Below are 23,247 nucleotides of genomic sequence, written 5' to 3'. Positions count from 1 at the left end.
CAGTTTGTAAATAAATGTTCTCTTTGCTTTACCCATTTATTTGGTGAAGTAGATTTTAAACAATATAATTTGTATCTGCTTGAATGGAAAGCACCATAACCTTCCCCACCAGGAAAGGAGTAAAGATTACTTGAACATTTGACCTACCAAGCTAGTTAGTGGTGCAGAGAAATTGGGCTCTTGAGAAGAGGTGGCAAGACATTTTAAAGTTATTTATCAGCGTGCATATTACCAAACCATTATATAAGATAGTAAGTGATAAATACCAACTTAAACAATAAGGTAATAAAATAAATAATACATTAATGAGGCGCAGTGCTCAGTAGTCATACTCACTGACAGTAATGGAGTTTGGGTATATAGAGTGCTTGGCAATGGAGACTATAAAAAAGAATGCATTAAACAAAGAGTATGCATCCATGAGAGCTGTTTCCTCTTGATCCTTCCTGGCTCCAAGGAGTTTAGCTGGGTAAGGAGCTGAATTCACCACTTATGGCAGATCGCCTGAGGCCAGTTCCAAAGTCTCTCCCTCCCTCCAATAAGGCTTCCCTGACAATTTTAGCCCACACTGATCTTTCCTCCTTTTTGCCTAGTCTTACACTACGCCTCACAATTAACACTTTATTACAGACTAGCCTGTTCTCACATTAACTCATGTTTCTATAATGCTTTAAGGCATGCCAAGTATATTCCTCACAACAGTCATGTTATGTAGTGTGAATGGAATTTCTGCATACATTTTACAAAATAGAAAACTGAGGCTCAGTTTACCTACAATCACAGCTAAAAAATACTGGATCTTAAAGGTCCTTCAGCCTAACACCTTCATTTTACACATAAGGAGACTGAGGAGTCTAAGCTCCTGCTTCCTAATTTGTATAATGAGAAGTTAAGTGACTTGCCCAAGGTCTACCTGTACCAAGTAGAAGAGCTGAAATTTGAATTGAAATCCTGTGATTCCAAATCAAGCATTATTTTCACTGTGTACTTCTGTCTCCTCCATCCAAGTCCAATATTAACAGTTTATATGGAACAATTTACCTGTTTATTCTGTTCTTCTACAGTTCTAGAATATATGATGACATCTTTTTCACTAATAAGAATCAAAGAATATTAAAGTGTGACTTTGAAGTTACCTAATCTAATGTTTCTCATGTTATTCCATGGGCTAGTGCCAATTTGTGATTAGTGTGTACCAGATTGCAAAACTTTCAAAGGTCTTCACTTCCTAAAACCCCCTTCAAGATTTCAGTATTTCAAAATATTCATGATGCTGTCCACTCATTCAGATTGCAACATCACAATATTTTAGTAAGCAATTTAATAAATCACTGTGGTCAAAATAACTAATCCCCTGGTGGCCAGTCCACTTATTTAGATGGATTCTTATATGATAGACTGCTGCTTCTGGACAGCTAGGTGGCACAATGGATAAAGCACTGCCCCTGGAGTCAGGAAGAACTGAGTTCAAATCCAGCCTAAGATCCTTACTAACTGTATGACTCTGGGCAAGTCACTTCACTTCTGTTTGTCTCAGTTTCTTCATCTATAAAATGAGGGTAATAATAGCACCTACCTCACAGGATTATTGTGAGGATCAAATGAGATATTTGCAAAGCACTTAACACATTATTTGAGACATAGAAAGTGCTTAATAACGATTTGCTTCCTTCTCTCCTGTACTTGACACCTTTCTATTTCATAATATCTACCAAGGCTTGTGCTCCACTGGCCTAGCTTTCAAGAACCCAATGTCATTTCCACACTACATCAGAGGATTGTAGTGAAGGTTCTTAGTGTGCACAAATATTATTTTTTTAAATGGGCTTCTCCTTCTCCCTATATTCTGTTATGTCCACCCTGGCTCACTCATTTATAACGTGTGACACATAGAAGTGGGCCTGGAGGAAAGAGACCTGGGTTTTCAAAGGACTAATCTATGCTGATTGATACAGTGCCTTTGTACATACTACAGATAGTAGGAGAAAAAAGTTTTATTTCAGGGTAAAATTATAATATTTGCTTGTAATTATTTGTATTTAAAATATATTTGCACAGAAATAACTTATGGTAAAAGTATTAAAGAATTATTGTTTTTAAAAATTCTTGCATCAATTGACACAATTGCCTGATCCTTCTAGTCTAAGCCTCTGCTTTTCTTATTTGCATAATGAGGATAATAATACTTGCATTAACTCACCCATAAGGTTGTCGGGAGGGATTGCCTTGGAATCTTTAAAATGTCATAGATATGTGAGCTATTATTATTATTATTTCTTACAATGTAAAAGAAAAAAGAGATGTAGTAGAGAATAAGACTAATGAATGAACTGGAAATCTTCTTGTGTATTGAAGATATCAAATCAGTAATAGCCCCACCTTTTGATAATGCTGCTAAATATGTGAGTTGGGAGATGAAAGTAAGTTCTCAAAGATTTAATAACATAAATTTAACACATTATCTTGTTAGATGATATGCTCCATGAGGTTAGGGACTTGGTCAGTCTTTCAGTCTCTTTGTGACCCCATGATGGGACTATTGTTCATGTGATTATCTCGGCAAAGAGACTAGAGTAGTTTGCCATTTCCTTCTCCACTGTGTTCCCATTTTATAGATGAGGAACTGAGGCAAATAGGGTTTAAGTGGCTTGGCCAGGGTCACACAGTTAAACGTCTGAGGTCAGATTTTAATTCAGATCTTCCTGACTTCCAGATTCTATCCACTGCACTACCTAGCTGTTCAGAAACAGCAGTCTGCCATATAAGAATCCATCTAAAATAGTGAGAGCACAAGACAAGCCACTAGGGGATTAGTGATTTTTAACCACTGTAACTGATTAAATTGTTTACTAAGGTATGGTGATTTCTATCTGAAATAGTGGAGTGAGTTTTGTAAGAATCTTAAAAGAGGTTTTAGGAAGTAAGGACCTTTGAAAGTTTTGCAATCTGATACATATTAGTCACAAATTGGCACTTATCCATGGAATAACATCTTTTCTAAATTTTATATCTCTACTAAGTGCCTCTGTGCCATGGTTGCATATAGTAGGCATATAGAGTTCCTTTTACCAAGGAGATATACACACTGGGATATAGTTCTTTTATCTGGGATAGAAATTCTTTACTTTGTTATGACCACGAACTCAGAGAGTTCTGCCTTAAAAATGACAGTGTTGTTTTCCCTTCAACCTGGAGGAGGAGATCTTGAGCTAGCAAGAAAGAAGGAATGGAGACTACAGTGAGAGTCTAAAGATTGGGAGTGGGGTATACAGGAAGAGGCTGCCATCGAGTGGCCCTCGGAGCTCTGGTGTAGCCTCCTCTGCCCACCCCAGCTGGATGGAACACTCAGAGGTGAGGGGTTAAGGAACTTCTCCCTGCCAGAGGACTAATACGGATAATGATATTTGCTTACCCTTCCTCCACTTTTTCTCATGGGGAGAATATATGTTAAACCTAAAGCTCATCTGTTCTTTAAAGTTTGTTCAAATTTATGTTTAATTAGTAGTGAATGCCAGCTTAAGATAAAGATTGATCTGATCTTAACAACTTCTGAATTGTATGTTTCATTATTAAGAATGAGAAGCAAGAGAGGAAGGTAGTGACCAGCATGGTAGGCAGAAAGAGAAAGAAAGGGACAGAGAACACAGACTCTGTTGGGAATTGTCAGAGATTTCTCCCAATGGGGAAGTCTGGAGCTATATGAGAGAGGATTTTATTGATATTATATTTTATATAATTTCCCAAAGCAGGTTTTTTTTGTTTTGTTTTTTTTAAAGCATGCATCCAGGTCCTCTAGGCAAAATGTGATTACAATCGCAATTACTGTCTGGTGGGGGCATAACTACTGTGTGAGGCCACCTTTTCTTCCTTATTGTTGTACTCCACAAATGCTCAAAAATTTCCCTCCATTAACCCCCTGTAGGGTGGAGCTGAGAGTGATGACTAGAGAGTAGTTCCTGCTCAATGGAAGGAGAAAGGAAGTGCCTAGAAAAGATTGGCAATGCCAACATTCCAAAGGTGGGGGCCAGAGAAGAGGGAATGAGAATTCCTCATGGTCATACTCTGTGTATGTATATGTGTGTGCGCCTGTGTATATATACACATATTTATATGTATAAGTATGTGTATGTATATGTATATTGAATGAATGATGGCACATACATATAAACAGAATTAGCACCTACTATGAGCCAGGCATTGTACTAAGCACTTTACAAATATCTTATCCGATACTCACAACCTTGGGAGATAGGTGTGGTTAGTATCCCCATTTTACAATTGAGGAAACTGAGGCAAAGAGTGACTTGCCCAAGGTCACACAGTTAGGAAATGTCTGAAACTGGATTTGAACTCAGATCTTGAGACATGGACAACCATTCATTCATGTATATGACTCTCTGGTTTTCTCTATGGTGGCTATTCCAAGGCTTTTCTTCTCAAGGTTCACGTAACACTCCCTTACCCTCTCTTCAGAAGACATCACCTCATACTTTACTCGGAAACTAGAGGTGATTTATTGTGAACTCTCTTTTCTCCCCTACTCTGCATCTCAAAATTTCTTGAAATCATCCCTCATTTTTTTTCTTCTTTATTCCCTGATAAAGAGGTAGTCTTCTTGCTTACCAAGGCCAGTCCTTTAATTATTGATCTCATCCCATCCTCCCTCCTCCTGAATATTGCGCCTACAATCATCCCCTATTTGTCTCTAGTCTTCAGTTTCTTCCTATATATTTGCCTTTTCCTTGCTGCCTACAAATACATTCAGGCATATTCATAGTTGTGTGCTGGTAAATATTTAACAACCATCTCTGGGAGGGGGAGGGGGAAAATGTATGACACACTTTTCAGTTTAAGTTAAATTATTAACATTTTTCTTCATCTCTAATGAGATAGTATTTGCAAAGTGCTTAGCACAGTTCCTGGCACATAGTAGGCACTATACAAGTGAGTTATTTCCTCCTTTCCTCCTTCCTTCTAGACAAGGTCTTAAGACTACTTTTCAGCTGATGACTTAAAAACCATTCTTAATTCATGGGCCTTACAAAAATAAGCAGTTTGCTCACCCCTGGTCTAAATACTCAACAAAACAATCAATCAAACTCTGTTTTGTATCCTTTGCTGTTATACAAGGTGTAAAGGCTCACACTGAAAATTTAACAGTCAGAGATGGTTAGCAGTGGCTCTAGGACACCCCTCGGCCCAGGTCACTTCCATCCTTAAAAAATTTTCACTTTACCCCACCAATTCCTTCAGCTATTGTCCTTTATCTCCCCTCCCTTTCATAGTCAAACTTCTTAAAAAATGTCTACACTATTACCTCCTCTTTCTCTCCTTTTCCTTCTTAACCTCTTGAAATCTGGTTTCTAGATGACTCTCAGATGTGTACAACCAGTCCTAGTGTCTCTCCTTAGTTTCAGATCTATATCCCCAATTGCCTTTTGGATATTTCCAGCTGGATGCCCTGTAGACAACTCAAGCTCCACATGCTCAAAGCAGAACTCATTAACTTTTCCCATAATACCCACTTTTCTTAAAGAATCTCTATTTATAGTGAGGATGCCACCTTTCCTCCTGTCACCTGGGTTTTAAAACTTGGCATCATAATGTCTCTTTACTCTCTCTCACCCCTCTAACAGGTTGTGTTAAGTCTGCTCAACACTTTACCATCTTTTATAATCCATCCCCCTTATGTCCACTTACCCAGACCCTCCCCACATTCTTCTCTCAAACTCTAATCCCTTTCTTCTCCCATCCATCCTCTTCCCAGTTACCAAGGTGACATTTCCAAAGCACATATCTGACCACATGACACTGCTCCTTCCCCACCCTGGCTCCCAATTGCCTCTAAGATAAATTATAAGCCCCTTTATTTGGAATTTAAAGCTCTTTATACCTGGTCTTCAGTCTACCTTTCAAGGTTTATCATATCAACATTTCAACCAAACTGACCTATCACTGTTCCTCATTGATGACATTCCAACTTCCATCTCCAAGCCTTTGAATAGGTTCTTTCCCGTGATTGGAATGCTCTCCTTTGTCACCTCTGCTGCTGAAAATAACAGCTTTCTTCAAAACCCATGTTAAGTGCTGCCTCCCACGTGATACCTTTCTTGATCATCTTCAGCTATTAGTGCCCTCCCTCCACTTACTGTGTATTTACTTTTAATATGTTTTATATTTACTTATATCTGTGTATGTTGTTTCATCTCATAAACTATAAACTCCTTAACATCAGGGATTGGTTCATCTTTGTCTTTGCTTCCCCTGTTTTTAGCTTTGTGTCTGGCACATAGGCATGTTGTTGTTGAGTTGTTTTAGTTGTGTCTGACTCTTCTTGAACCCATTTGGAGTTTTCTTGACAAAGATACTACAGTGGTTTGTCATGTCCTTTTCTAGCTCATTTTACAGATGAAGAAATTGAGGCAGAGTTAAATGACTAATGCAGGGTCACACAGCTAGTAAATGTCTGAAGCAGATTTGAACTCAGGTCTTCCTGACTCCAGGGCTGGTGCTCTAGCCACTGAACCACCCAGCTTCCCTGCATATATATTGTGCTATTTATTAAAAACTTGTTGGGGCAGCTAGGTGGCACAGTGGATAGAGTACCAGCCCTGGAGTCAGGAGGACCTGAGTTCAAATCCGGCCTCAGACACTTGACACTTACTAGCTGTGTGACCCTGGGCAAGTCAGTTAACCCCAATTGCCTCACCAAAAAAACCAAACCAAACAAACAAAAACCTTGTTGATTTATTAATATTTGTTAACTTAATTCTTGTAGAGAAGATGTGCTCAGCAAAAAACATAAAAGGCCAAGGTTAATTCCTTATTGACCATGTTAAACAATGGAGAACTTGCTCCAACAATGATGATAATTCCTAATGTTGTTGTTGTTTGTCCTTCGTTTTGGAATAAAACCAATGATATCATGGGGTAAGGCTTGACTCATACATGAATTGGATTTAAGTGAGAGAGTCACATGAATTCATCTGTCTCACTCTTCCAGAGTCATTGACGTACAGTGGCAAGGCAAAAGTTAAGAAGATTGGCAATGGCCCAGGAGGCAGTGGATGAACTTTTATTTCCGACCAAGCTCTGAAGAACCTGCTTCGGCTGCCTTCATGGTCTTTGGAACAAATTGTTCTTCTCCACCCATTCCACTAGGGGAAGTCTTTACATGCTTGGGGTAGACACAACTCACCTATGGGTTTGAGGCCCCTTGGTTACCCTCAACCTGGTGTAGCCTGTCTGCTGAGACAGTTTTAGTGGGGTATGGCTGCTACACATGCTACAGCTTCTTGGAGCTACAGGTGAGAGTTGAGTGTCAGGTGGACACCAAAGGTAGATGAGCAGCCCTAAAAAGGGCTGAGCAAGCCCTCATACCAGAGGTGCTAGTTCTCCTTGAACACCCCACACACCCCTTATACAGACACATATAACTAGGTATAACTTATTATACATAACCCCTTCTATAAAGTATAAATGCCTTCTTTGCCCAATGGGATGTAAATTCTCTTTGTTCTGGGTCCTAGTTGACACTATATTAAGGCTAATTGGTTGATTCCTGGCCAGTCCATACACCCTTAAACTTGACCTTTAAGAGGAATCTAGATACAGAGAAAAGATCTGAGAGATTTATGGAGGAGAAGGGGTACAGAAACTCTATTTACCAGGGAATCATATGATTCCAAGAGAAAAGGAACCACATAGCCATAGAAATGGCAGTGGTGGAGCAACAGAAAAATCCCTGTACAAATGGAGGAATTGTTGCACTAATCCTCCTGTGGAGAAGTTGAACTCTTATTCCTGGGCAATACAAATGACTAGAAAAGGGGAATATCTAGGGCAGAGAAGTAATGTGAAAGGGCAAACCTGGATTTGTCAGATGGAATTTGAGCGGTTCGGAACAGAAAATGAATTGTGCTGTGAATAAAAAGTTTTAAATCGCCATATGAGCCCTACAGGATGATACCTTGTTTCTTTGTGAACATATTGATAGTTTAAAGAGGGGTTGAGAAAAAACTTTTGCTTAATGAAAACTAGAAAAATATGAGTATGAAGAAATACAGTTTTAAAGACACAAAATAAGATGGTGAATTATATTGAGAATTTACAATTGTGGAGAATTTTACTACCTCAATGGGCACCTAGGAATGGCCAGACCAAATGATCACCAGGTTTCTAGCATCACAAACTCTCCCAAATGGCCACTTGCAAAACAACTTTTGCAAAGCTATTGTTCATTTGCTAATGGGCCCTAGCTGCCACTGACTGGATGACACAGGGCATTACCACCGACTTTCCCCCAGAGTTGCCTATTATAAGTTAAACAAAGCCAGACAGCCTATATTATTAAATGAAAAAGACAGATTCAAGATCACCCTTGCCCAGACTCTGACTGTACTAGAAACTGAGGTCTCTAGTCCATGTTCTGGCACCACGCTTCTTCCCCTATCCCAGTGGTCTCTTGCCTATGAAGACTTAGCTCCTAAGAAACACCCTTTATCTCTTTTATTGACAGCTCTGCCTGCTATGAAAAAAAGTATATACAATTGGACTTCAGTGACCATCAATTCAGTAATGGAGGACCCCTGTGGAATCAGGTTGCTGGCAAATATTGCCAGTAGGCTGAACTAGCATTTTTTTTTTTGCAGGCAATGAGGGGTTAAGTGACTTGCCCAGGGTCACACAGCTAGTAAGTGTCAAGTGTCTGAGGCTGGATTTGAACTCAGGTACTCCTGAATCCAGGGCTGGTGCTTTAACCACTGCGCCATCTAGCTGCCCCTGAACTAGCATTTAAGAGAACCTGTAGGGAAAGGGAAGATAAGATCTGAATCTATACTGATTTCAAGGGCCATGCCCATCAGAGACATTATATGTCCTCTGCTGAACTGAATAACCAGGTTAATGTACTTACAAGAATGGCAAAAGGGTGGGTGGGGTCACCAACTGGTGGGACAATCTGTCTTTTAGTCTCATTTCTTTGTATAATCACAGTATTTCAGAGCTGAGATTTTTTTTTCAGGGTATTTTATTTCAGAGTAGTTCAGAGTTTTTGGAGATCATCTAGTCTAATTCCCTTGTACATTAGGAAACTAGTCCAGAGAAGATAAATGATTTACCCGTGGTCACATAAATAATAAGTGGCAGAAACAGGATTCAAATCTAGGTCTTAGGGCCTCATATCTAGTCCTTTCCCCACCATACCATACCATATCTCCACTGTCCCAGTTTCTATACTAAGTGCTGGATTTTCTTTGTTTTCTTTTCCTGGATTCATCCTCAGATGTCAGCCTCTAGACATTGAATTGGGGAAAATTCTGTTCAGGCTAGAGCACACTCCATGGAGCAAGCATAGAGCCACTCCCAGTGACCAGGCTCACTGTGACTCAGAGCTAAAAGACGATTACTTATCCCCTCATTGGCTCATTGGTTCCTCTGAAATTGGCAAGGTGGACCACCATTAGAGAGGACTGATCACTGAGCCAGGAAGAGCTATCCAGTCAGCAGACCTTAAAGAAGAATTCTTACCTTTTTTAAAGTCATGGATCCCTTTGGCAATCTGGCAAAACCTATGGATTTCTTCTGAGAATAATATTTTTAAATGCATAAAATAAAATACCTAGGATTACAAAAGAAACATATAATAATAAAGTGCAATTATCAAACCATATATTTTTAAAGGGGGAGGGAATACATACATATTAAGTGCTTATTATGTACCAGATACTGGGCTAAGCACTTTACAAATATTGTCTCATTTTATCCTCACAACAATCCTGTGAGGTACATACTATTTATATTCCCATTTTACAATTGAGGAAACTAAGCATACAGAAGTTAAGAGATTTGTCCAGGGTCAAACAGCTAGGTAGTATCTGAGGCTGAATTTGAACTGAGGTCTTCCCGATTCTAGGCAAAATCTATCTACTGTACCACCTACCTAGTCATTTTGAGTCATGTCGCACTCTTCATGACCCCATTTGGGGTTTACTTGGCAAAGATACTAGAATGGTTTGCCATTTCCTTTTCCAGCTCATTTTAAAGGTTAGGAAACTGAGGCAAATAGGGTTAAGTGTCTGAGGCCAGACTTGAACTTAGGAAAATGAGCCTTCCTGACTTCAGGCCCAGCACTCCATCGCACTACTTAGTGACTAATAAAAACAAATTTACAACCCCCAGGATAAGAACCACTTCCTTAAAAGGGAAAGATAACTTCTGATCTCAGTCTTTCTCACCATTTGCCAAATGTGGGGACTCTGTAAGTCTCTCTGTCTCTTTCTGTGTCTCTGCGTCTTTGTCTGTCTGTCTGTCTCCCTTCCCATAGGGTTAGGGATAGAGGACTCCTCTCTACCTCCAGCAGCTCTAGTGTCTGCTTCCATATGGCACTGGTTATATGTGCTGGCTCAGATCTCAAGGCAGTAGCAGTCTCCTGTGCTTTATTTTTCTTTCCATTATCATCAATGACTGCACAGCTATCATGAGAAATGAACACTGGGGGAGTGGCTACCTCAAAAAGCCAAGAATTTGAGGGCAGCTACTATGGTTCTTCTAGAAGAGATGGCCACAACTAGGAGAAAGAGCCCAAGCTATGAGGGGGCTTAGGAGAGAATGTGGGTGTTGTTTAAACAATAAAGGATGTTCAACAGTCCTTCAAAGTACTTCATGTTTTGATGTTTTAGATATGTTTAACCAGTTGTGAGTTGTCTTTGTTCATGTATGCTTATGAATCCTTTGTGTTTTAAACATTTATTTTGTGCGAAGGAAAAAACTAGCTGTCCTATTCCTAATCTACATTGGACTTTTAATATTTTTTTCTAATCTCCTTCTAGAAGGGACCCTAAACATGAGCCCAAACTAAGTGTTAAGTGATTTCCCCCAGGGCCGCAGGTTGGGGTTTGTCCAGAGAAAATGAGAAAAGGAATCCAATCTCTGTCTTTAGAAGACAGGCTACCCTAGGAACAAACAGTCTCTGAGTAAAGCTGAGCTCTGAGTTCTTATAATGAGACCACAGCCCCCCTGGGTCGGGGCCATTCTGTTTTTACATCAGCTGAAAGGTAAATGTTCACAGATAACTTACAGATAAACCAACAAATATTTATGTAATTCTTACTTTGACTTTCTCTTGCTTTTTTGCAGTTACTTGATTATTCTGTGAATAATATGATAGTTATAGTTATAGCTTAGGATAGTTAGAAAGGAAAGGTATAATAATGCATTATTGGTTCATCAACGCAGCATTGGTTTGTTTACTATAACAATTATTAATACATCAATTATCAGGTTTTTGTTCATGACAGTAAAGCAGTGCAGCATCAAAGAGTTAGATATAAGAACACATAAGCTTGCAAGTTCCAACTGAAATTTTTGTTAGGGGGAAGAAATTTTCCTTTTGTTTTTGTCATGGTCAGGTCTGTAAAAGAAAGACTTTGGAATAGTGATCACTTTTGTTGTCATTTGATATTTGGGGAGAGAGTTTGGTATGGCATAGAATATATTTGTGGCATACTATCTACATGCCCCTTCAGAAATAATGGGATGTACCTGTCATATATATGAAGCCCATTTCCTTGTAAAATAAGAGTATTTCAGAGCTTAAATTTTTCAGGGTATTTTATTTCAGAGTAGTTCAGAATATTTGGAGATCATGTTGTCTGACTCTCTTGTAGATTAGTTCAGAGAAGATAAATGATTTGCTGGTCACACAAATAAGTGGCAGAAACAAGATTCAAAACTAGGTCTTTGGGCCTCACATGCAATCCTTTCCCCACTATACCATGTTGTATCTCCACTGTCCCAGTTTTTATCCTGAGTGTTTTCCTTTCCTGGATTTATCCTCAGATGTCAGTCTTCCAAATCAAAGTTCTAAGTTTACATGGGCTTGGAGCCCTCTCAATAATAGTGTTCTTTGGCCCTTGCCCCTAACAGGATTTCCCCTAGTAACACCAGAACTTGGTTTATTTCTAGATCATTGGAACAATAGGAAGAAAGCTCTCTGTCCATGTGCCAGCAGTAAGGCTAAGAATATATCAAATACAGGATAGGCTTCACTTAACCCAAAGTAAAAATGCAAAGGCATACGTATAACCAAGCCCATAGTGGTTAAAACAACTGTCCCCTCTTCTGAGTGCATCCATCTCCTCAGAGACCTATAAAGTCCTCCAGACTTAGAGTACCACCCTAGGTTCCCTCTACACCAAGCTCCAAGGAAAAATCATTCAAGGTTTATAGAAAACTGACACCTGCAATGAGTCCCACCTTCCCAGAGACCTGTACAATCAATTCCAGATTTATATTATTAGCCTAGTTGAACCTCTTACCCCAAGTAGGGGGAAATATTTAGGGCAGCTAAAAATTTAGCAACCCTTCTTTTAGTGATCCACACCTTTGTAGGTACCTGTGGACCTCTACAATCTTCTAGATTTATTGTACTCCCCTCACTTGATTTCCCCTCAAGGGGGATCAATGGAGAATTCTTATATATATGTATAACTTATGGTAATAATAGAGATCAAAGTCTAGATTTGTTCCTCCATATTGAGGATTTGTCCCTTACTGTTCCTTGGCTCTGGTCCCTTCTTGGTCAGGTGCTCCTGGTCACACCAGATCCCAAGTTCATGTCCTATGTTGTAAGAGGAGTTCAGGTTCAAAGTTCTTGAGTCTTCGCACCTACATGTCTATGGGTTCTGTGAGTAAAACAACAGCTGGCAACTGTGTTTTATTGCTCACCCCTCTTTGCCTGCTTGTAGGAAGAGCAATGGAGAAACTGATAGTAAATCAGTAGTTTTCTTAAAACTCCTAGATCCAGAGTTCAGGACTTCCTAGGTCTGGGAGAAGTAGCAGAAGTATAGCCCCATGACAGATGTTTTATTTTGTATTGCTTTAGTGTATCATATATCATTTTGTTGTTTTTCTTGAATCTGTGCCAAAAAGGGAAATACTGCATTTAGTATCTGAGCATGTCTGTCCATTCCTATGGGGAATCAATTTATTATGCCAGGGTCACATGATCAGGCTTTAGTAAAATATGATGTGTTAAGGGAATAAGTAAGGTTGCTGGAGGAGAGAGGGGTAAGACAGGTGATTTCAACTGGGTTAGAACCCACAATCACATATATCCCTTGGATGGGGGGTATAGTCACCGAATCAGAGGTAGAGTTCTGGACAGAAGGTTGTCAACTGTCTTGGCACTTCCAGAATTTCTGATAAGAGGTATAGAACGCCATACCCACGAAGGTGAGTATGGGACTGGCCCAAGGACTGATCCTTCCTATTGAACAAGACCATGATAGTGGCTATCAATGTGACCTGGCATTTAGATTTGTTAGGAATTAGAGGTTCCCATACTGTCAGGATAGAAACAAATGAACCAGAGAAGTAAAAGTCCCCCAAAGTATACCCCAGTCCTTCAGGATGGACCCTCTTACACGAAGGTTTTATATATATATATGTATATATAAAATTACAATACACATCTCTATATAATTATAATTAAATATACTATATTATATTAATATATTAATTAACCCAACTTGTTTTAATATTATGAATTGTGAAAGTATTTTAATGAAAAAAGATTTTTTGGGAATATTTTAGAAAGCTTGTTCTTGACCTCTTAAAGATAAATTCTGTATTTTTTTTCCCTTTGGGAAATAAATTTGGACTTAACAATTAATCTCACCATAACTTTGTTGTTATTATTTGTTTTTGCTTTTGTTTTGAGACTGTGGCTCTCTATCCCTCTCAGGATGAAAGTGATCTTATGGCTTTGACCAGCTCTGTTTCCAACCTGGATGGGTTTACCCTTTCCAAGGCAGTCTGGTGGCCTCCCACTCCCTCAGACCCATCATATTGTTGCTGGACTTAGTTCCGATACCTGAACAGGGCTTTTGAGGCCTGTTGCCACTCAGAATTCCCAAGCTCAAGCAATTTACCACCCTCAGTCTCCTCAGTATCAGGAATCACTGGCATACACCCTCATGCTTGTTCATGTGTTTGTTAAAGAGGCATCCTAGCAAAGGACAAAAGCCCATTTTTATCTTAGCCTGTGTCATGTACATGTCTTTGGAAGCTTTCTCTTTCAGTACAAGCTATGGTTTCATTCCTATCCAGGGAAACAAGGCTTCTACCCAGTTTTACATTTTTTTTCTAGTACTTCTTGAGTATGTATGTGTGTCTTTGTGTGTATGTGTGTGTTTAAATTGTGAAGCTCCTTAAAGCCAGCAATCTTCTTTCCTCCTTGAACTCTTAAGCACAAAGGCAAAAGAATTTATAATTTTAACGTAACAAGATTTTTTCCATATCACTTTCCATGGACATTTATCTAATGGGTGCATTTTGAACCATCCTCAGGTGCTACAGATCCAGCTCCAACTCCACACTTAAGTCCTATATGATTTCTCTAATCAGAAGGGTTTGGAAAGTGTTTTGCCCTTGACAGTGACCTGTATTACAATTAAAGCTTATGATGTGGGTTTCTTATTTGCCTAAGGAGACAACAAGATTTGCTATGTAATTTGAGAAGCACTTACAACCCAGCTACTCATGTTGTAAGCTGATTATAAATAAGGTTCAGCACAACTGCTTCCATCAGAATATCAGAATTCACAGTCAAATAAAGGGGACAGCCCTGATGCGTAGATGCTCGCACTGCGACTGTACATCAATCAGGTTTTGCTTAGCAACTGCCGCATATCATGTTTATTAAACACTTTCTAGTTATTACAGTGCAAGGTACTAAAAAAATCCCTCACTAAAATTTCTTGAAATCTTTTCACACATCAACTATTTTTAAAGTTGACTTGGTGGTAAACAGGGGTCTTTTTCAGATAAGGCATTTCAGGGGTTCGGCTTACTATAACACCCCTTGTCTTGAGCCCTAGTATGGTTTTTTTTTTTGGTTTGTTTTCATCTGGCAAACAAAGCAACTTGTAAACTGCACCTCGGCCTTCAGGTTTGCCCCAAACTAAAAGCAAAATCAATCTTCCCTCTTATCATTGCACACAGGAACTAATGCTCTGTACCTCAGATGCTTGACTGGCCAGCTGAAGGGAGGCAGCAAATTGCCCAGGGACTTGTCTGACATAAGAACATTGTTTTAAAAGATCAAGTCATTTCATAAAGACTGCCAGGGAAATACTTTGTTTTGCAGTTTCCTGTTGTGTTTATAATGTACTGTTGATATTATTGATTATTTTATTCTATTAATAGCAGAGAGTCAATATAGTATAGTATATAAAGACCTAGATTTTGAATCAGGAAGACCTGGGTTCAAGGGTTTCTTCTGACACACAGCCTGTGGGACCCTGGGCAAGTCACTTACCTTTCAATGTACCAAGTAAATTTCTAAGACTGGAAAAACCAGAGTAGTCGTTGATCTGCATTGGTAGAGAAAGTTTCATCACATGGTATTCCTCACTCCAAAGAAGCCACGGGTCTCATAGAAAACAAACAAAATATATTCTCTCTCTCCTACCTATCTATCTTTATATACACAACACATATTTATATATGCAAATATGAGTATGTACATGTGCACACACAAATATATGTGTGTGTATATACATATACATATGTGTATATACATACATATATACACATACATACTTTTTTTTTCAAAGTGTGGCCTAAAAATCCCTGTTGTCAGGGAATCTGTGAGGTCAAAATTGATTTCATACTAATGCTAAGATAGTATTTGCCTATTAAAATCCTCTTACCTTTTCTAACTACCTCTGTGAGGCTGGCTTTTCTTCATATACTTCAACCAGAACAACATACTGCAATAGATTGAATGCAGAAGCAGATATGAAAATCCAGCTGTCTTCTATTATGTCAGACATTAAAAAGATTTGCAAAAATTTGTTTAAAAAAACCCACTCTTACCATTAAACTTTTTTATTGGAAAATATAGTTATTTTTCATAAAATATATTAACATGTAATGTTAACATGTACTGTTATTTTAAAGGAATTAAATATTTTCTAATTTATCCACTTTAATTTCTAATATGGTAAATATTTATAGCTATAACTCACATAAAAGATCTTTGGGGTCCTCAACAATTTTTAATAATATAAATGGGTCCTGAGGCTAAAATGTTTGAAAATCATGCATACATACATACATACATACATATATATACATATATAAATCTGCATATGTGCATACCAGATCAAATTGATAGAGTCCTGTTTTACAGGACTTTCCTGCTAGTAATATTATGCAAATAATATGTTCATTAAAGAGAGTAAAGAAGGTGAATAAAGTGTTAGAGAGAGAGGTATGGTGATTTGCCCAAGGTCACACAGTTAGTAAGTGTAGTCTAGTTTTATCCTCCTACTTGGCTATGATCTCCATGAGGAAAGGGAGAGCATCTTTCTAAATTTTCTGTCTACTTCAAGGTCTTGTACAGTTCTGGGCAGTATCCACTTAGTAAATGTTTGATGAAGGAATGAACAAAAGGGGGTTCTTTTCCACTCCAGTTTTTATTGCTACCCCTTTCCTTTGTTTCTCATATATCCTTCAAGATTCTTAGCGTTTGCTGTCAGTTCTCAGATTATGAGAATCTGGCACGGTAGTAGTGTTCCTCTCATTGGGTGCCTCTGCCTGGGAGGCACCAGATTGCACCCAGGGCTTGGACAAGGCATTTGTGTGCTCTAGGCAAGGCTTGAAAAAAATTGTGCTGCCTGCATTTGAAAATCTGTCCCCTGTGTGTTACTGTCCAACCTAAAGCTTTCAGCCTTCACTATAACATATGTGGCTTGACTTAGCTCAAAATAAATGCATATATGCCAAAGAAAACAGAATTTTCTATTACTAATAACACCCATTTCTGTAGCAGGGACTTACAAGGACAAGTAAGTTTTACAGAGGTCAGGAAAACCTCTGTGAGATAGATATTAGATGTATATTTACCCTTGTATTCTAAGCACTATTATTCCTATTTTTTTTTTTTGCGGGGCAATGGGGGTTAAGTGACTTGCCCAGGGTCACACAGCTAGTAAGTGTCAAGTGTCAGAGGCCGGATTTGAACTCAGGTATTCCTGTATCCAGGGCCGGTGCTTTATCCACTGTGCCACCTAGCCACCCACTATTATTCCTATTTGAGAGAGTATCACACAGGCTTTGGTAAGAGTCAGGACTTGAACCCAGGTCTTTAGACTCCTGGATCAGTGCTACTTCCACTAAGCAGGCTATCTAATATACATTTATAAAAAGTTATATTAACAAGTATCTCTCCTTGGGAGACCCTGCGTGCTGGGTTGTCAGGGTTGTTGCTTGCATTGCCTATCCTGAATCCTGGCTGTGATTATACTCAGAGTCAATCCAGCAAATCTCATGATTCCATCCCACTAGGCCAAGTTTCCAGGGTGACAGGCTATTGCTATTCCTTCCTCATGCTCCTCCCACTCCAAGACTCCCTCCTTCCCATCCCCCCTAGGATGAAAACAAGTGCATGTTGCCTCACAGACCTAATAGGCCTCACAGGCCAATTCAGACAATGAATGACCTTCTGGAGTAGTCCCTCCCAACCTACTTGGAATGCAGAGAAAAAAAAAATACTTTTTCCCCTGTCAGCATACTCCTTGATCTCCCAAGCCTGTTACTCCCAGCCTGGTCCCAAGATGCCTTTTGGACAACTCCTTCAGGAATCAAGCTCCAAATGTTGAGGAATAGTTTTTCTTGATGCCTGCATTTGGACCTTTGGACAAATGTTCATTATAAGCCTCTACTTGCTTTTCAATTACAATGAACTGGAAAGAATGCAGGATTTAGACACAAAAAGGTCCAGGTTCAGATTCACTTCTGTTATTTATTATAGCTACGATGTTTGGCAAATCGTTTCCCCTCTATGGACCTCAGCTACAAAACAAGAAAGTTGGACTAAATTAGGGGTTCTGAATTTGGGGTCTATGTATCCCCAGGGGGTCCATTGATGGATTTCAGGGAATCTGCAAACTTGAATGGGAAAAATATCTTTATTTCAATATAATTGCTTTATTTTGTAACTCTATGTGTTTTATTTAATGCATTTAAAAACATTATTCTGAGAAGGGGGTCTATAGATTTCACCAGATTGCCAAAAGTTTCCACGACACAGAAAAAGGTAAAGAACCCCTGCACTAGACGTTCCCTAAGGTTCTTTTCAGCCTTAAATATGACCCTAGATATAAATTCAACCTTTGGATAAAAGATTTCCTGGACAGCAAACATAGCCTCCCAGTGTGGGCTTTATAAAGTGGAAAAGAGCCATTTCTTCTGATGGGAATCTTCAAGACAAAAATATTTCTAGCTTTCCACTCTAGGTCTAAATCATAGCATTTAGAACTATTATAAACCTTAGAGACCACTTAGTCCAACTGATTCATTTTATATATGAGGAAACTGGTGCTCCAGGCATCAAACAGCAGACAGTAACTTAAGGCCATGCCCCAGGACCCTCAATCTTAAGCTCTTTCCTAGATAGCACACTGAACTCTATACCCAGAGTACTTAGCCGGAGTGCCCAGGACTGTCTTAAAAGCAGATGGCAAAACACCAAATGAAGGTATTATCAATGACTTTCCTATATCTGGTGTTCCTCATTTTCATCATCCATGCCATGCATCAAGTACCTTTTGGTACTTGGCACTGTGATAGTTGCTAGGTGAAGTAGGATAAACAGAATTGGCATATGGCCTTTTTAGAAGTTGAATGACACTCGGAAATAACGTAGGAAGAGATATTTGATAATCAAGTGTTAAACACCTATACATTATGAAGTAGCTAGATGGTACAGTGGTTAGAGCACTGAACCCCAGGGCTCAGGGAAGATTACAGTTTAAAGCCCATCTCTCTCTTGCCAGCTGTGTGACTCTTGGCAAGCCATGTAATCTCTGCTTCAGTTTCGTCATCTGTAAAGGGGGAATAATAATAATACCTATCTCTTAGGGTAAATGTTAAAAGAAGGATATTTGTGAAAATATAAATAACGAATAAAAGAAGTATATTTGTAAAGTACTCTGCGAACCTTAAAGTGGTATATAAATGCTAACTATTATTATGTAGAAGACCTCACACTGGATACTTGGCATAAAAAAACACCACCAAACCACAACCAAAGAACCCCCAAACCCAACCCCAATTCCCCCCAAACAAAAAAGAAACAAAAATCCCCAACCCAAACAGTCCCTACCCTGAAGGAGCTTACTTTCTTCTTGGTGTGGGGGTAAAGTAGCAGGGTCAGAAGGAGGGTATTAAGAATTTTTACTAGACTAGTACATACAAGGTGTTACTATAAAGCCATGTGATATCATTCAGATGTCACAGCCTGCATCACACATCACATTCTTTGGAATATATCTGATAGTTGCATTTCTGGTCTTTTGGGGCTAACCAAAGGCATTTGTTTCTGAGCCCAAGAAATAAGTTTATTTACTTATCCACTAGTTCTGAAAGCATTTCCAAAAGTGTTATTGCAATGGCCACCTCATTGAAATAGGCATATAGCCTCTCAAGGTGACTTCTTTGAATGGGACAACATTCACTTGGTTTACACGTTGTATTATATTTGTTAAAAATAAATCAGTTTTGAGCAGCTAGATGGCACAGTGGATAGAGCACTGGCCCTGGATTCAGCAGGTCCTGAGTTCAAATCCAACCTCAGACATGTGACACTTACTAGCTGTGTGACCCTAGGCAAGTCACTTAACCCCAATTTCCCCACCAAAAATAAAATAAAATAAAATAAATCAGTTATATTATCTCATGTATGCAATAAGTTGAGAACTTGTTGGAAATGCAAGAAAAAAGGTAAGGATTTCTAGTAAAGGAGTTTGCTGAAACTTATGGACACCTTAGAATAGTGTTTTTAAATGTATAAATATAGAATACATAGGAATATAAAGGAAATTAATTATATTGAAAAAGTTATCAAAATTTAAAAAAATACAAGTTCATGGACCTCAGGTTAAGAATGCCTGCTTTAAAGAAAAGAATGATAGAAACTCACCATATCTTAACCAATAACCCTGGTTGTGATCAATTCAATGATGTTTCATGGGCAGTCAACTTCACATTCCTGGATAGGATTTGTAAAGGGAAAACACCATCTCTTCCATTTGGGTGTTTTGAGTTAAGTACTCCCATTAAAGTATAATCAAGGTTGTTGGTTGGGTGTGAGTTGATACTTCATCCTCCTCCTCTCTGCTTTTTTTGAGAGGGCTAGAATTTGGAATCTTGAAATAGAACAACAATCAAAATGAGCAACTAACTAGATGCTGGAGCTCACTGTTCAAGTTGAGAGGAAGTAAACAGTAAGGGACCCTCAAGAGAAGTCAGAAGTGGACTGAGCTTAACTCCATTTGGATAATGTGGGGATATTTTAATCACCCTCAATAATAGTTCTCATTTATTGAGTTCCTTTGCTGGGCATTGGGGATTAAACAAAAGTATGAGATATAACTGTGCCCACCTTTGAGGGACTTATAATCCATTTGTGAAGACAGGCTGTATACCTATCAGCACGAGGTGAGATGATACTAATTGAATGCTACATCATTAAAGGGAGGAGTGGGGCTAGATGATCATCACTAAGGTGCCTTCTAGCTCTGAGCCCTCTGATCTTCTGATCCTCCCCCAAACCATGGATACTGTTCCCAAAATGGTATAGATAATGAAGCTGTCTCCCCGACCCACTCATATCCCTCCCCAGGAAGTACATTATTACACAGTCTTAGCGCAAGAATCTTAGTGATTGACCAAGGGTAACTGGCAAGAGAAGCTGTTGGTGACTCAATGGGGAAGTCGACCCAACAGGGAGGAGAGCAAAAATAAATGACAATTACAAAAGCAGAAGGAGGAAATAGGAATCAGAAACTTGATGTGAGGAATAAGGTCTAAAATAACTCCTGTCTTCGAATTCAAAGGGGGTTAAACTACATATTTCTAGGTATGGTTTAGGAATATCTAGATGACATTTATATGTCTCTCTCTTCATATATACATGTATATATCTATATCTATATGAATAAAACCCTGTAGTCTACTGTCCTCTGGACAGTCTCTGGATTTCAGAAAAGGAGTAGGCCAGGGAATGAAGGCAGGAACTTACTTGCAGGAGTGGATGCTTAGGGGATGCTTGGCGCTTCATCCCTGGCTCTGGGATCTGCAGCATTTGAATGGGGTACAAAACCTGAGGTCTCTGCCACTTTGGTCATTTAAGCTCCCTTGGTATTTAGCACAAGAGGAGGAGTAATTACCCTGGCAGTGTCCTGGCTGAATTCCAATTTGGGTGATTACATTCTGCCTACTTAAAATTCCCCTCTCTGGTATCCATGGGAGAAGTAATTCTTCAAACCCTCTCTTGCTTTAAAAAAAAAAAAAAGAAAGAAAAAGAAAAGAAAGAAATCTGCACTACCATCTACTGTGTGAGATGTAGAAGGACTGTTTTGTTGGACTCCAGACATAGCTTCTGTCTACATGGGGATGGAATGTACCCTTGGAAATAAACCCATGCAATATTTTGCAATGCTATAGGAAGAAAGATTTTACTTTAAAGGAAAGTTAAAGGAAGGACAATTTTTCTTCTGAGCATAAGGGAGGCATCTCTTCTTACTTTAAAAATGGTTTTAGGCATAATCCTACATTGTCCATGCCCTGGGTCCAAATGCAGACTTGCTTGAAGCAATGGGTTGTCTGGTTACAAAAGCTCAGGCAAGCCACTTCCCACTGCATACAATAATGCCTGCTGCCTGTTGCACAGTATTACTTAATTATAGAATTTGAAATTGTTTTCTATCTTTTGGATGCTATTGGGAATGATGTATGGATAACAGCTTGAGAATTCAAATTATACTACAGATCAACATGACCTGAGAGAAGAAAAAATGTTTTGACTATTACACTAAACAAACTAGGATGGATGTCATAGAGAGTCTGTGCATGCTCAGATCTACCTGTGTGTGATTTATACTCATCCTAAGTGGCTTCACTAATTAAAGTGCACCGGGACATTCTAATGTTTGCACAAAATGTATTTTTTTTGGCATAAACTGCTACATAAAAACAGTATTTTTTTAATAAAGTTCCTCCCCTTTGCTCCCCCCTGCCCCAGACTCTAGTGACACTTCAAAATCTAGGCTTCATATTCTGAAAGAATCACAATTAACCCTTGATTTACAGGAGCGCTTCTGTGAGTGAAATACACAGAAACCTCTGTAACAGAGACATAAACTCAACTAGACACATATGTGGAATGATGTATAGAAAGACTGTCTTCAATCATAACATCTATATATCTAAATTTACTGCACTATCCATATACAGTAGTAAAAAAAAAAGCCAAGATCTTCAGTGCCAATGAGATCTGTGAGCGTTTATACATTTACCCATCAGGGTTTCACAAAAGAAAACTGGTACTCCAGAATTCCTTTATTTAACACCTTTGGTTTTAGGTTGCATCTGCAGTACACTAATTATTTTATGATGGTATTGGCTGGCTCTGTATCTCTTCAGAGCCCTGTCTGGGTGAAATTTAAACTAAACATAATTAGATTGCATCTCTTTTACTTTTCTCTTTTTACCCTTAGATGGACAAACTCAAGCTCCCAACTTGGTTTCTTTCAATTGGGCTGAGGTGATGTAAATAGAAGGAAATCTTCAAGTTTGAAAATTGTCCTGATAAATAGGAGAGATGTGGGGAGCACAGTACATAACTGCTACAGTTGCTTCCATTATGAACTTGTGAGCTTTCCTGTCACCGCAGCTATATTTGCCTGGAAAGACAGATCACAGTCAAACAACCGACTGCAGTTTTATTTCTTAGAACTTCTAATGTGACTGACATATTCTAGAAGAAATTAAATCAAAGCTATAGTGCTGTATGACAGAAACAAGAGGGATTTTGGTCATGTCCCTCAAAAGAAGCAGATTATGTTAGTTGTTATCAATTTCTGAGAGTGGTTCAATTACAGATTTTTTAGGCAGTTGTCACATCTCTGTATTCTCTCTTGCACACACCACACCCACAGTTGCTTTCTTTGTGCATAGTCGTATATTTGTAGATATGCATCCATAGGACACTGCTGCATGCCATGTTATGTTTTCTTGAATATCTGAATTCAGCCTATTGGACATGGCAGTTTAGTATCAGTTGCAAGAATTTACATGTTGAGCTCCGTATAGTAATATAGCATATTTTATTTTCTCCAAGGTGTTAATGTTAGTTTCTATAATGAGAATTTATATATGTATATACATATATGCACATAT

General features: G+C 38.8%; 1 protein-coding gene across 1 annotated transcript in view; it reads left to right on the top strand.

Annotated features, from left to right (window-relative positions):
• Positions 1 to 23,247, top strand: part of VRK1 (VRK serine/threonine kinase 1) — a 367,797-nt gene that overhangs the window by 114,761 nt on the left and 229,789 nt on the right. The window lies entirely within an intron of this gene.

The sequence above is a fragment of the Dromiciops gliroides genome, chromosome 2, assembly GCF_019393635.1.
Source record: "Dromiciops gliroides isolate mDroGli1 chromosome 2, mDroGli1.pri, whole genome shotgun sequence".
NCBI classification, from domain to species: Eukaryota; Metazoa; Chordata; class Mammalia; order Microbiotheria; family Microbiotheriidae; genus Dromiciops; species Dromiciops gliroides.
Note: the sequence above shows the minus strand (reverse complement) of the source record. Positions and strands in the feature narration are given on the sequence as shown.